Source organism: Panulirus ornatus, chromosome 19 (genome assembly GCF_036320965.1).
Source record: "Panulirus ornatus isolate Po-2019 chromosome 19, ASM3632096v1, whole genome shotgun sequence".
Classification (NCBI taxonomy): domain Eukaryota; kingdom Metazoa; phylum Arthropoda; class Malacostraca; order Decapoda; family Palinuridae; genus Panulirus; species Panulirus ornatus.
The window spans coordinates 21096262-21110839 of record NC_092242.1 but is presented as its reverse complement, the minus strand read 5'-3'; positions in this window follow the sequence as shown (position 1 = coordinate 21110839).

The following is a 14578-nucleotide window of genomic DNA, read 5'->3' as shown; positions in this document are numbered from 1 at the left end:
ACTCCCAGATATCTAAAACACTTCACTTCCTCCAGTTTTTCTCCATTCAAACTCACCTCCCAATTGACTTGACCCTCAACCCTACTGTACCTAATAACCTTGCTCTTATTCACATTTACTCTTAACTTTCTTCTTTCATACACTTTACCAAACTCAGTCACCAGCTTCTGCAGTTTCTCACATGAATCAGCCACCAGCGCTGTATCATCAGCGAACAACAACTGACTCATATATATATATATATATATATATATATATATATATATATATATATATATATATATATATATATATATATATATATATATATATATTTCTTTTTTCTTTCAAACTATTCGCCATTTCCCGCATTAGCGAGGTAGCGTTAAGAACAGAGGACTGGGCCTTTGAGGGAATATCCTTATCTGGCCCCCTTCTCTGTTCCTTCTTTGGGAAAAAGAAACAAAAAAACAAGAGGGCGGATTTCCAGCCCCCCCGCTCCCTTCCCTTTTAGTCGCCTTCTACGACACGCAGAGAATATATATATATATATATATATATATATATATATATATATATATATATATATATATATATATATATATATATATATAAAGGAATGAATGATTGATCCCCGAACTCTAGCCAAGAAAATAATCTTGAGCTAACAGATCCAATGAATCAAATTCAAACTTCTGAGAGATTATTATCCATGACAACGGAGGGGCCATGAAACACCCACATATTATGTGAAGTGAGTGGAGTGTAGTGTGAGGGACGGTCAATCATCAACAGACAGGTATGAGGCTACACAGGTGCCGTATTTTGTTCAGCATAATGTCCTCCCTGCCAGACAAGGTGTTGTGTGCGGGCTCCTCCTCACCTCCAGACATTCACTGTTCTGACAAATGAAGATAACATGGTCGGCTTCAGGTAGCGGAGGGTGATGATATGGTGGCTGGCCGAGATAGCTTGCAGGAACGTGTTACACAAAATAACTGAGGAAAAAACAAATAAGGACTATACGAAAGGAAATTATTCATAGATAAATGATTACAAACACTTGGTTGGAGTGAGATAATGATTGACAAAAAAAAGTGGTGAGGCAATGAATAATGAAATGGACAGGGTGACAGGAAGTCTGGACAAGGAATACAGACTGAAAGATGATGTAAGTGAGCGGAAGCAACATGCCAAAGTCGATTAAGAGAACGGCACATAAAAAGAAAAAACAAAAGCAAAAACAAAAGCCGTATGAAAAATACATGGAGACAAAGAGGATGAGAATGATGGAAAATATTGCTGGCGGAATAATGTACATACTTACATCATGAGTGGAGAAATATGAGGAAGAATGAGAACGTAAACTTGGACGTGGTAAACAACCACAGATGTTACATAAATAGTATACAAGACAGAAGCAGAAACTGCAGGCTGGGGAAGCAGTGTTGGAGAGGCCAGATGGGGACACTGTCTTACACCAACAAACACGAAGCGAAATGATGAAAGAGCTTTTTTTTTTTTGTTAAGTTAGACTTCGTTAACGAACCCGCAGTGAGCGGGGGATGGGAGTGGGTGGAGGAGACACTGTAATCCATGAGGAGGTGGTGGTGGCTCTTCAGAAAATGAAAATAGGAAGATAAGTCAGCGGGTCTTGGCGAGTGGCAGGCTTGGATTGTGAGCTGATGTACGCATGAGATGGTTTACCAACTGACCAACGTGTTCCAGAAAATAAAGGAAAAGCGTAAACTCCATACGTGAGGAGGACAGCCTAGACACGGATGTTCCCTATTTGCATAAACGAAAGTAAAGAGAAAATTGTAAATAATCACAGACAGTCCTGTAAGCTTGACGACCTAGAAATGTCAAGTTGAAGAATCCATACTAAGAGACGACATCATGGCATAGGCTGGAATCAAATATAATGATGTGTGACGAGCTTGAAAGAAGACATGTTTATCCCAGGAGATGCACACGGTAGCGAATGAGGAAGATGAATTGGAATGGGTCAGTGTGTGTATAGTGGCGTCCCGCAGGAATATCTTCTTTAGCTCTGTACTATTCCTGATATTTGGTAAATGATGTAACAAAACGGGTTAAGACAAATGTAAAAGACTGTCGATGTTAGGAAACTGTGTTGAACATGACAAGGAGAATGAGATGGAGAGATCTTGCGGGAGTGGTAAAACTGTGTGAGTGGCCCAGTCAGTGATTGATGATTATTAATGTGGAGAAGAGAGAGACTATGTCCCAGGGCACAGGAAGCCGCGGAAGCATATACTACATTATGGATTGTGGTGAGGCATAACTGAGGGTAACACAGACATACCAAAGTGTACCATAAACCAGCTAATCTAATGCAGGAAAGTTGCTGGTAAAGCTACAGGGTCTGTGAGGAGACAGAAGGGATAGGTCGAAGTATAATGATGGGAGTGTTTTTGCTGTGGCATACCCTGGGTATGTGAGGTACTACGAGGAGACAGCCATTTCAATCGTGCTCGTCAACTTTGGTAAATGTTGATATTGTAGAAAGAGTACAGAGGAGAGCGACCAAGGCAGTAATGGAAATGGAACTACTAAAGAATATGAGAAAAGAAAACACTAAAGCTGTCATTACTATATAAAAATAAAGGATTTAATGAAAGTTTTTGAAATAATGAAGGGTATGAGTGGAAGAGATCAGGGAATATTTTTATTTGTGACTGAAAGACTAATGTAAGAAGTCACAGAGACACGATATTCAAGACAAGGGTAAATACAAGACAACGAACTGTTGGTGTAACATCAAGTAAACATACTAGAGGCTGACATCGTCGATATATTAAATGGAATTTACGTGAAAGAATGGTATAGGAGTGGGAGGAGGTACACAGCAAGACCACAGAACTGTCAGTGTAAACCATCCACGGGAAGATGGGTGGACAGTGTCCAGAGGCCGCTTGCTCAGTCACTTACCAGCAGTTAACACTGACTGTGACTGGTGCTGGGAATTTCGGGGCCACTATTTCATTAGGAAACATCATAATTAGAAACACCATAATGACGAAATATTCTAATTCTGAATAATGATAATAATAATAATAATAATAATAATAATATAATAATAATGATAATAATAATAATAACAATAATAATAACATAATAGATAACAATAATAACGATAATAATCATGATAATAATAATAATGATAATAATAATAATAATGACAATAATGATAATAATAATAAGGTATTCAATTAGCCTAAAATTAAGGAAACATCTTAATTTTAGGTAAGTTTCAGTTAGGATATGCGATGATCTGCTACGGAATATTATGTTCATGATGGAACATGTAGCACAGTACACACACTACGGGACACACTTCCCCGGGAGCTTACCCTGAGTGACTGGTAAAGATTCCGTTATGAAAGACGTGTTGAAGTTCAAGCCGCCGCTGCTGCGGAGTTGGGTAAGTGAGGCGGATGGGCGAGGTGAAATAGGCTGGTTCAGGCAGGCAGGCAGGCAGGCCAGGAGGCCCGGGGACCCCTCGACTTAAGGTTACGTAAGGTTGATTGGCTGGCGTATCTTTTAAACCTCCACATTTTCCCAATACTACACATCCATTTTTCCTGCAAATTAATCGCCTAACCTCATAGATAATCTGTTGCGGTTATTGAGCACCACAATCATCAGATGTCTGACAGATTAATTTTATCTTTTCTTCCGAGAAGTCTTATGTCCCACTTGATGGTGAATTTCTTAAAATGAACTTTGAATATCCCTAAGAAATGTCTGTAGCAATACCAAATGAATATTGCATGTTTTCGTCCACAGGGTAAGTCAGTCAATGCACCAATCCAGCTGACCAAGGGTCGTCCAGTCGTGGTCAAGGGTCGTAACGTCGTGGTCAAGGGTCGTCCCGTCGTGGTCAAGGGTCGTAACGTCGTGGTCAAGGGTCGTAACGTCGTGGTCAAGGGTCGTCCCGTCGTGGTCAAGGGTCGTAGCGTCGTGATCAAGGGTCGTAGCGTCGTGGTCAAGGGTCGTCCCGTCGTGGTCAAGGGTCGTAGCGTCGTGGACCATGAGTTTATTCCCCAACTGTAAAGGTACACAGGTGTCACACCACACACACACACACACACACACACACAGGGAGGCAACACCGTCAGGCGGGAGAGTAGCCAGGACTTGACACCAGCCACTACACAACCCATCCCCCCCCCCCCCCCCCAAAAAAAAAAAAAAAAAAAACTCATAGATAATCTGTTTCGGTTATTGAGCACCACAATCATCAGATGTCTGAGAGATTAATTTTATCTTTTCTTCCGAGACGTCTTATGTCCCACTTGATGGTGAATTTCTTAAAATGAACTTTGAATATCCCTAAGAAATATCTGTAGCAATACCAAATGAATATTGCATGTTTTCGTCCACAGGGTAAGTCAGTCAATGCACCAATCCAGCTGACCAAGGGTCGTCCAGTCGTGCTCAAGGGTCGTCCACTCATGCTCAACGGTCGTAGCGTCGTGGTCAAGGGTCGTAGCGTCGTGGTCAAGGGTCGTAGCGTCGTGGTCAAGGGTCGTCCCGTCGTGGTCAAGGGTCGTAGCGTCGTGATCACGGGTCGTAGCGTCGTGGTCAAGGGTCGTCCCGTCGTGGTCAAGGGTCGTAGCGTCGTGGACCATGAGTTTATTCCCCAACTGTAAAGGTACACAGGTGTCACACCAACACCACACAACTGACCACAGACACACACACACACACACAGGGAGGCAACACCGTCAGCCGGGAGAGCAGCCAGGACTTGACACCAGCTACTACACAAGCCATCCAACCCTTGAACTACCCTCAACGCTACCGAGCTGTTGACGTATGTACATTGGGTTTGTGCACATATATAAATAAATATATATATATATATATATATATATATATATATATATATATATATATATATATATATATATATATATATATATGCAGAAGCTGGTGACTGAGTTTGGTAAAGTGTGTGAAAGAAGAAAGTTAAGAGTAAATGTGAATAAGAGCAAGGTTATTAGGTACAGTAGGGTTGAGGGTCAAGTCAATTGGGAGGTAAGTTTGAATGGAGAAAAACTGGAGGAAGTGAAGTGTTTTAGATATCTGGGAGTGGATCTGGCAGCGGGTGGAACCATGGAAGCGCAAGTGAATCATAGGGTGGGGGAGGGGGCGAAAATCCTGGGAGCCTTGAAGAATGTGTGGAAGTCGAGAACATTATCTCGGAAAGCAAAAATGGGTATGTTTGAAGGAATAGTGGTTCCAACAATGTTGTATGGTTGCGAGGCGTGGGCTATGGATAGAGTTGTGCGGAGGAGGATGGATGTGCTGGAAATGAGATGTTTGAGGACGATGTGTGGTGTGAGGTGGTTTGTTCGAGTAAGTAACGTAAGGGTAAGAGAGATGTGTGGAAATAAAAAGAGCGTGGTTGAGAGAGCAGAAGAGGGTGTTTTGAAATGGTTTGGGCACATGGAGAGAATGAGTGAGGAAAGATTTACCAAGAGGAATATGTGTCGGAGGTGGAGGGAACGAGGAGAAGTGGGAGACCAAATTGGAGGTGGAAAGATGGAGTGAAAAAGATTTTGTGTGATCGGGGCCTGAACATGCAGGAGGGTGAAAGGAGGGCAAGGAATAGAGTGAATTGGATCTATGTGGTATACCTGGGTTGACGTGCTGTCAGTGGATTGAATCAGGGCATGTGAAGCGTCTGGGGTAAACCATGGAAAGCTGTGTAGGTATGTATATTTGAGTGTGTGGACGTGTATGTATATACATGTGTATGGGGGTGGGTTGGACCATTTCTTTCGTCTGTTTCCTTGCGCTACCTCGCAAACGCGGGAGACAGCGAATATATATATATATATATATATATATATATATATATATATATATATATAATATATATATATATATATATATATATATATTATACGTAATCGCCATGTCCTGCGTCAGCGAGGTAGCGCAAGGAAACAGACGAGGAATGGCCCAACCCAGCCACATACGCATGTTTTTACATAAACGCCCACGCACGCATATATGCATACATATACATTTCAACGTATACATACATATACATACACAGACATATACATATATACACACGTACATATTCATACTTGCTGCCTTCATCCATTTTCATCGCCATCCCGCCACACATGAAATAGCATCCCCTCCCCTACCAGCGAGGTAGCGCCAGGAAAAGATAACAAAGGCCACATTCGTTCACACTCAGTCTCTAGCTGTCATGTGTAATGCACCGAAACCACAGCTCCCTTTCCAAATCCAGGCCCCACAGACTTTCCATGGTTTACCCCAAACGCTTTACATGCCCTGGTTAATCCGTTGACAGCACGTCGACCCCGGTATACCACATCGTTCCAATTCACTCTATTCCTTGCACACCTCTCACCTTCCTGCATGTTCAGGCTCCGATCACTCAAAATCTTTTTCACTTAATCCCTCCACCTCCAATTTGGTCTATCGCTTCTCCTTGTTCCCTCCACCTCTGACACATATATCCTCTTAGTCAATCTTTTCTCACTCATTCTCTCCATGTGACCAAACCATTTCAACACACCCTCTTCAGCTCTCTCAACCACATTCTTTTTATTACCACACATCTCTCTTACCCTTTTATTGCTCAATCAAACCATTTCACACCACATATTGTCCTCAAACATCTCATTTCCAACACATCCACCCTCCTCCGCACAACCTTATCTATAGCCCATGCCTCGCAACCATATAACATTGTTGGAACCACCATTCCTTCAAACATATCCATTTTTGCTCTCCTAGATAACGTTCTCGCCTTCCACATATTCTTCAACGCTCCCAGAAAGTTTGCCCCCTCCCCCACCCTATGACTCACTTCCTCTTCCATGGTTCCATCCGCTGCTAAATCCACTCCCAGATATCTAAAACACTTCATTTCCTCCAGTTTTTCTCCATTCAAACTTACCTCCGAATTTACCTGTCCCTCAACCCCACTGAACCTAATAACCTTGCTCTTATTCACATTTACTCTCAGCTTTCTTCTTTCACGCACTTTACCAAACTCAGTCACCAGCTTCTGCAGTTTCCCATCCGAATCAGCCATCATCGCTGTATCATCAGCGAACAACGACTGATTCACTTCTCAAGCTCTCTCATCCATAACAGACTGCATACTTTCTCCTCTCTTCAAAACTCTTGCATAATTATGCATGGACGGTTTTAGATGAATTAAGAATACTACGAATAAATTCCAGCTAAAATGTTGGATATCATATCATCGTACGGCCGCCAGAGCAGCGGAGGACTTGTCGTACGCCGTTCAGAGAAATGCATATATAGTACATGGTGTGTGCCATGCCTCATGTTCAGCATGTCTGTCATGTACTTTCTAGATCCAAACGTACATGTCTTCATATAATATATGTATATTTCCAAGTCTGTGGGTTTGAAAACAGTTTACCATATACAGTGGTTCATCAATCTTCTTTTCTATTTCCTCTTCTGCTTCGCTTGAGCGCGACGGTACGACCCATATATATATATATATAAATACATATAACGCCGCGACCTTTGACGTAACCCAGGGGTCGGACTGTCGTAGGTAATAGATTCAATATATAACACAGGAATGGAACGTTCCATTCGTTCCATCCCCTGTGATCACCAATACGGTTGGTTCCCCCCCCCCAAGGAGAGATCATCCGGTAATAACCTTTTCCTTCTGTTTCCATAACTACCAGACCAGACCCCCCCCCCTCCCCCACCCACCCAAAGGGGCTAACAGAGACATCATCAGCCTTCTCTAATGGGTTCCTAAACTAAGAGCAAAGCAGGAGTGTGTCCTCCCGGGTAGAACCAGTCGACGTGTTGACATTGTTCTCCATAATTCATCAGTTGGTTGTTGCGTAACGTCGTCACCAGGCGTCCCCCCCCCCCCCCCACACACACACACACACCACACACACACAACACACACACACACACACACACGTAATGCTCCTCTGGACTCAACATGTTAAAGATAACAACGTAGTTTATGTTGTGAAATCAAACATCATCTCTTTTGTTATCTTTTTTCCTTTTATGTTTTTGCTACTGACCAAATGTTTCGGTCAACCCGCAGCGCGCTGTTCCTGTGGCAGATACAACATCACAGTCTACCTCTGTTTACATATATTCCATACATAAATTTATCATCTTTATAAGACTTACGTAAGATCTCTGAACTCTGGTCTTTCTCTGTGTGTGTGTGTGTGTATGTGTGTGTGTGTGTGTGTGTGGATGGGTTGGTGTGTGTGAGAAATAGGGGATGGAGCAAAATGATGTTATCCAAAACTGTTAAAACAACCAGTTTCACAGGTTGTTCTAACCTACAAGTAATACTTGAATCATCTCTACATTAGATAACTCTTCATGAGAACAAGAACTGATATACTGATCTTAGTAAATCGTGTTAAAGCTTGGAAAATATATAACCTGGATCACTTCATGATGCTCCCATATATACTGGTTAACAACCAGGATTACTTCATGATAATCCCATATATACTGGTTAACAACCAGGATTACTTCATGATAATCCCATATTTACTGGTTAACAACCAGGATTACTTCATGATAATCCCATATTTACTGGTTAACAACCAGGATTACTTCATGATAATCCCATATTTACTGGTTAACAACCAGGATTACTTCATGATAATCCCATATTTACTGGTTAACAACCAGGATTACTTCATGATAATCCTACATTTCATGATGCTCCCTCGTGCACTTGCATGACAGTTTGACCTTTGCAGTGTGTTAATGCAGAGAGAAACTGTACCACCTGACTGTTCCCGAGGGCTCGCTGTTCATGTTAACATTCGATTTAAAAATAAAGAAAAATAGGGTCAAAGGTTATGCTACGTTACTTCTTTTTGTTCTCGAATTATTCAAAATGCTAATGATGATTAGAATGTTACCGGAAATGTAATGTTTTGTGTCGGGTTAATCTAATTTTTTTTGTGTCATGTTATTAGAGAGTCTAATATTGTCAGCGTCCAGTGACCAGGAAAAGTCTATATGCCCGGAGGTCACCGGCGGCATCACAATGTTGAACAATCAGAAGCTGTATTATATCCGTTCCCTCGCTGGCTCACTGGTACAACGCTAACTGGTGTTGTTATTAACTGCGGCAAGGGTTCGATTCTCACTGGTGAGGTGCCTGAGGATTGGCGGAATGCATGCAATAGTGCCATTGAACAAAGACAAAGGGGATAAGGTGAGTGTTCAAATTACAGAGGTATAAGTTTGTTGAGTATTCCTGGTAAATTATATGGGAGGGTATTGATTGAGAGGGTGAAGGCATGTACAGAGCATCAGATTGGGGAAGAGCAGTGTGGTTTCAGAAGTGGTAGAGGATGTGTGGATCAGGTGTTTGCTTTGAAAAATGTTTGTGAGAAATACTTAGAAAAACAGATGGATTTGTATGTAGCATTTATGGATCTGGAGAAGGCATAGATAAGAGTTGATGGAGATGCTCTGTGGAAGGTATTAAGAGTATATGGTGTGGGAGGCAAGTTGTTAGAAGCAGTGAAAAGTTTTACCAAAGGATGTAAGGCACGTGTACAAGTAGGAAGAGAGGAAAGTGAATTGTTTCCAGTGAATGTCGGTTTGCAGTAGGGGTGCGTGATGTCTCCAAGGTCATTTAAATCTGTTTGATGGATGGGGATGTTAGGGAGGTGAATGCAAGAGTTTTGGAAAGAGGGGCAAGTCTGTAATCTGTTGTGGATGAGAGGGCTTGGGAAGTGAGTCAGTTGTTTTTCGCTGATGATACATCGCTGGTGGCTGCAGAAGTTGGTGACTGAGTTTGGTAAAGTGTGTGAAAGAAGAAAGCTGAGAGTAAATGCGATTGTCTTGGACAATCTCTTGTTTACCAAATGGCGTCCTAGCTTCGTCTCTTCGATGTATATCAAATGACTGCTATATTTCTCTCTTGTGTCTCCCCTGATAATGTGATTATTACACGAAAGTGCAATTGGGAACTTCTCGTGTTTCATTTTCCCCGTGGACTCAAAGGAGTATACACATATATGTACATAAACGCACATACACATAAATATACTTATCAACATATACGTATGTACATATGCGCATACACAGACATATATATGCAGACACATGTACGGATTCCTACTTGCTTTCATCCATTCCTGACACTACCCCGCCCCACAGGGAACAGCATCGCTACCCCTTGCTTCAGCGGGGTAGCGCCAGGAAAACAGAAAAAAAGGCCACATTCGCTCACCTTGTCTCTAGCTGTCATGTGTAATGCATCGAAACCACAACTCCCTATCCAGAACCAGGCATCCGCACCTATGTATGTATGTATGTAGGTATGTATAGTATGTATCCATCTATCTATCTATCATATCTATCTATCTATCTATCATAATCTATCTATCTATCTATCTATCTATCTATATATATATATATATATATCATATATATTATATATATATATATATATATTATATTATATAATATATTATATTTTTTTTTATTTTTTTTTTTTTTTATACTTTGTCGCTGTCTCCCGCGTTTGCGAGGTAGCGCAAGGAACAGACGAAAGAAATGGCCCAACCCCCCCCCCCCATACACATGTACATACACACGTCCACACACGCAAATATACATACCTACACAGCTTTCCATGGTTTACCCCAGACGCTTCACATGCCTTGATTCAATCCACTGACAGCACGTCAACCCCTGTATACCACATGACTCCAATTCACTCTATTCCTTGCCCTCCTTTCACCCTCCTGCATGTTCAGGCCCCGATCACACAAAATCTTTTTCACTCCATCTTTCCACTCCAATTTGGTCTCCCTCTTCTCCTCGTTCCCTCCACCTCCGACACATATATCCTCTTGGTCAATCTTCCTCACTCATTCTCTCCATGTGCCCAAACCATTCAAAACACCCTCTTCTGCTCTCTCAACCACGCTCTTTTTATTTCCACACATCTCTCTTACCCTTACGTTACTTACTCGATCAAACCACCTCACACCACACATTGTCCTCAAACATCTCATTTCCAGCACATCCATCCTCCTGCGCACATCTCTATCCATAGCCCACGCCTCGCAACCATACAACATTGTTGGAACCACTATTCCCTCAAACATACCCATTTTTGCTTTCCGAGATAATGTTCTCGACTTCCACACATTTTTCAAGGCTCCCAAAATTTTCGCCCCCTCCCCCACCCTATGATCCACTTCCGCTTCCATGGTTCCATCCGCTGACAGATCCACTCCCAGATATCTAAAACACTTCACTTCCTCCAGTTTTTCTCCATTCAAACTCACCTTTCTTTTTCTTTCCTTTTATACATAGTCGCCATTTCCCGCATTAGCAAGGTAGCGTTAAAAACAGAGGACTGAGCCTTTGAGGGAATATCCTCACTTGGCCCAATTCTCTGTTCCTTCTTATCGAAAATTAAAAATAAGAGCGGAGGATTTCCAGCCTCCCGTTCCCTCCACTTTTAGTCGCCTCCTACGACACGCGGGAAATACGTGGGAAGTATTCTTTCTCCCATATCCCCAGGGATAATTATATATAATATATATTATATATATATATATATATAATATATTATATATATATATATATATATATAACTGAGCTACCCGGAAGCAGCCTACGCTAGTTGCAGTGCTCCTGTTGGCATCAAGGAGTGATTGTATATGATGATTGTATACAAGAATGTTCTTACGCCCACCAGTGATGCTACAACGTTTGTGAATCAAGAACCATTGCAACACAAACCTCGCCAGGTGGTAGAGTGTCCCGCAGTGTATCGAGACAGACTTCCCCAGAACTTTTTTAAAGGGGAAGTAAATGTTTATAGTTGTGTTACTGAAGTGATAGTTTTCATACATGATGCTCTGACAAGAAAATAGTGAAATTGGAAAAAATGTAGCTTAGACATTGAAGCTTATTGATACAGTGGTTAAATTGATGAGAACTACTATTGACGTTTGTGTAAGTAAATTATACATTTCCCTTTTCCATAGCCAGAGGTTGAACCAGTATGTGACATTCATTTTTTCATTTCATTTCAAGCTAGAAGTTTCAGTTTTCTAAATCATTTCTTACATTTTTCATATGTATATATATGTAGATGTGTGTGTGTGTGTGTGTGTGTGTGTATGTGCGTATGTGTGTGTATGTATGTATATATGTATATATATATATATATATATAATATATATATATATATATAGTATATATATATTATATATATATATATAATATATATTATCCCTGGGGATAGCGGTGAAAGAATACTTCCCACGCATTCCTCGCGTGTCGTAGAAGGCGACTAGAGGGGACGGGAGCGGGGGGCCAGAAATCCTCCCCTCCTTGTATTTTTTTAACTTTCTAAAATGGGAAACAGAAGAAGGGGTCACGCGGGGAGTGCTCATCCTCCTCGAAGGCTCAGACTGGGGTGTCTAAATGTGAGTGGATGTAACCAAGATGTGAAAAAAGGAGAGATAGGTAGTATGTTTGAGGAAAGGAACCTGGATGTTTTGGCTCTGAGCGAAACGAAGCTCAAGAGTAAAGGGGAAGAGTAGTTTGGGAATGTCTTGGGAGTAAAGTCAGGGGTTAGTGAGAGGACAAGAGCAAGGGAAGGAGTAGCAATACTCCTGAAACAGGAGTTGTGCGAGTATGTGATAGAATGTAAGAAAGTAAATTCTCGATTAATATGGGTAAAACTGAAAGCTGATGGAGAGAGATGGGTGATTATTGGTGCATATGCACCTGGGCATGAGAAGAAAGATCAAGAGAGGCAAGTGTTTTGGGAGCAGCTGAATGAGTGTGTTAGTGGTTTTTGATGCACGAGAACCGGGTTATAGTGATGGTGATTTGAATGCAAAGGTGAGTAATGTGGCAGTTGAGGGAATAATTGGTATACATGGGGTTGTTCAGTGTTGTAAAATGGAAATGTGAAGAGCTTGTAGATTTATGTGCTGAAAAAGGACTGGTGATTGGGAATACCTGGTTTAAAAAGCGAGATATACATAAGTATACGTATGTAAGTAGGAGAGATGGCCAGAGAGCGTTATTGGATTACGTGTTAATTGGCAGGCGCGCGAAAGAGAGACTTTTGGATGTTAATGTGCTGAGAGGTGCAACGGGAGGGATGTCTGATCATTATCTTGTGGAGGCTAAGGTGAAGATTTGAATGGGTTTTTCAGAAAAGAAGAGTGAATGTTGGGGTGAAGAGGGTGGTGAGAGTAAGTGAGCTTGGAAGGGAGACTTGTGTGAGGGAGTACCAGGAGAGACTGAGTACAGAATGAAAAAGGTGAGAACAATGGAAGTAAGGGGATGGGGGAGGAATGGGATGTATTTAGGGAATCATGATGGATTGCGCAAAAGAGCTTGTGGCATGAGAAGAGTGGGAGGTGGGGTGTGATTAGAAAGGGTAGTGAGTGGTGGATGAAGAAGTAAGAATTATTAGTGAAAGAGAAGAGAGAGGCATTTGGGACGATTTTTGCAGGGAAAAAATGCAATTGAGTGGGAGATTGTATAAAAGAAAGAGACAGGAGGTCAAGAGAAAGGTGCAAGAGGTGAAAAAGAGGGCAAATGAGAGTTGGGGTGAGAGAGTATCAGTAAATTTTAGGGAGAATAAAAAGATGTTCTGGAAGAAGGTAAATAAAATGCGTAAGACAAGGGAGCAAATGGGAACTTCAGTGAAGGGCGCAAATGGGGAGGTGATAACAAGTAGTGGTGATGTGAGAAGGAGATGGAGTGAGTATTTTGAAGGTTTGTTGAATGTGTTTGATGATAGAGTGGCAGATATAGGGTGTTTTGGTCGAGGTGGTGTGCAAAGTGACAGGGTTAGGGAAAGTGATTTGGTAAACAGAGAAGAAGTAGAAAAAGCTTTGCGGAAGATGAAAGCCGGCAAGGCAGCCGGTTTGAATGGTATTGCAGTGGAATTTATTAAAAAACGGGGGTGACTGTATTGTTGACTGAATGGTAAGGTTATTTAATGTATGTATGATTCATGGTGAGGTGCCTGAAGATTGGCAGAATGCTTGCATAGTGCCACTGTACAAAGGCAAAGGGGACAAAGGTGAGTGCTCAAATTACAGAGGTATAAGTTTGTTGAGTATTCCTGGGAAATTATATGGGAGGGTATTGATTGAGAGGGTGAAGGCATGTACAGAGCATCAGATTGGGGAAGAACAATGTGGTTTCAGAAGTGGTAGAGGATGTGTGGATCAGATGTTTGCTTTGAAGAATGTATTTGAGAAATACTTAGAAAAGCAAATGGATTTGTATGTAGCATTTATGGATCTGGAGAAGGAATATGATAGAGCTGATAGAGATGCTCTGTGGAAGGTATTAAGAATATACGGTGTGGGAGGTAAGTTGTTAGAGGCAGTGAAAAGTTTTTATCGAGGATGTAAGGCATGTGTAAGTGTAGGAAGAGAGGAAAGTGATTGGTTCTCAGTGAATGTAGGTTTGCAGCAGGGATGTGTCATGTCTCCATGGTTGTTTAATTTGTTTATGGATGGGGTTGTTTGGGAGGTGA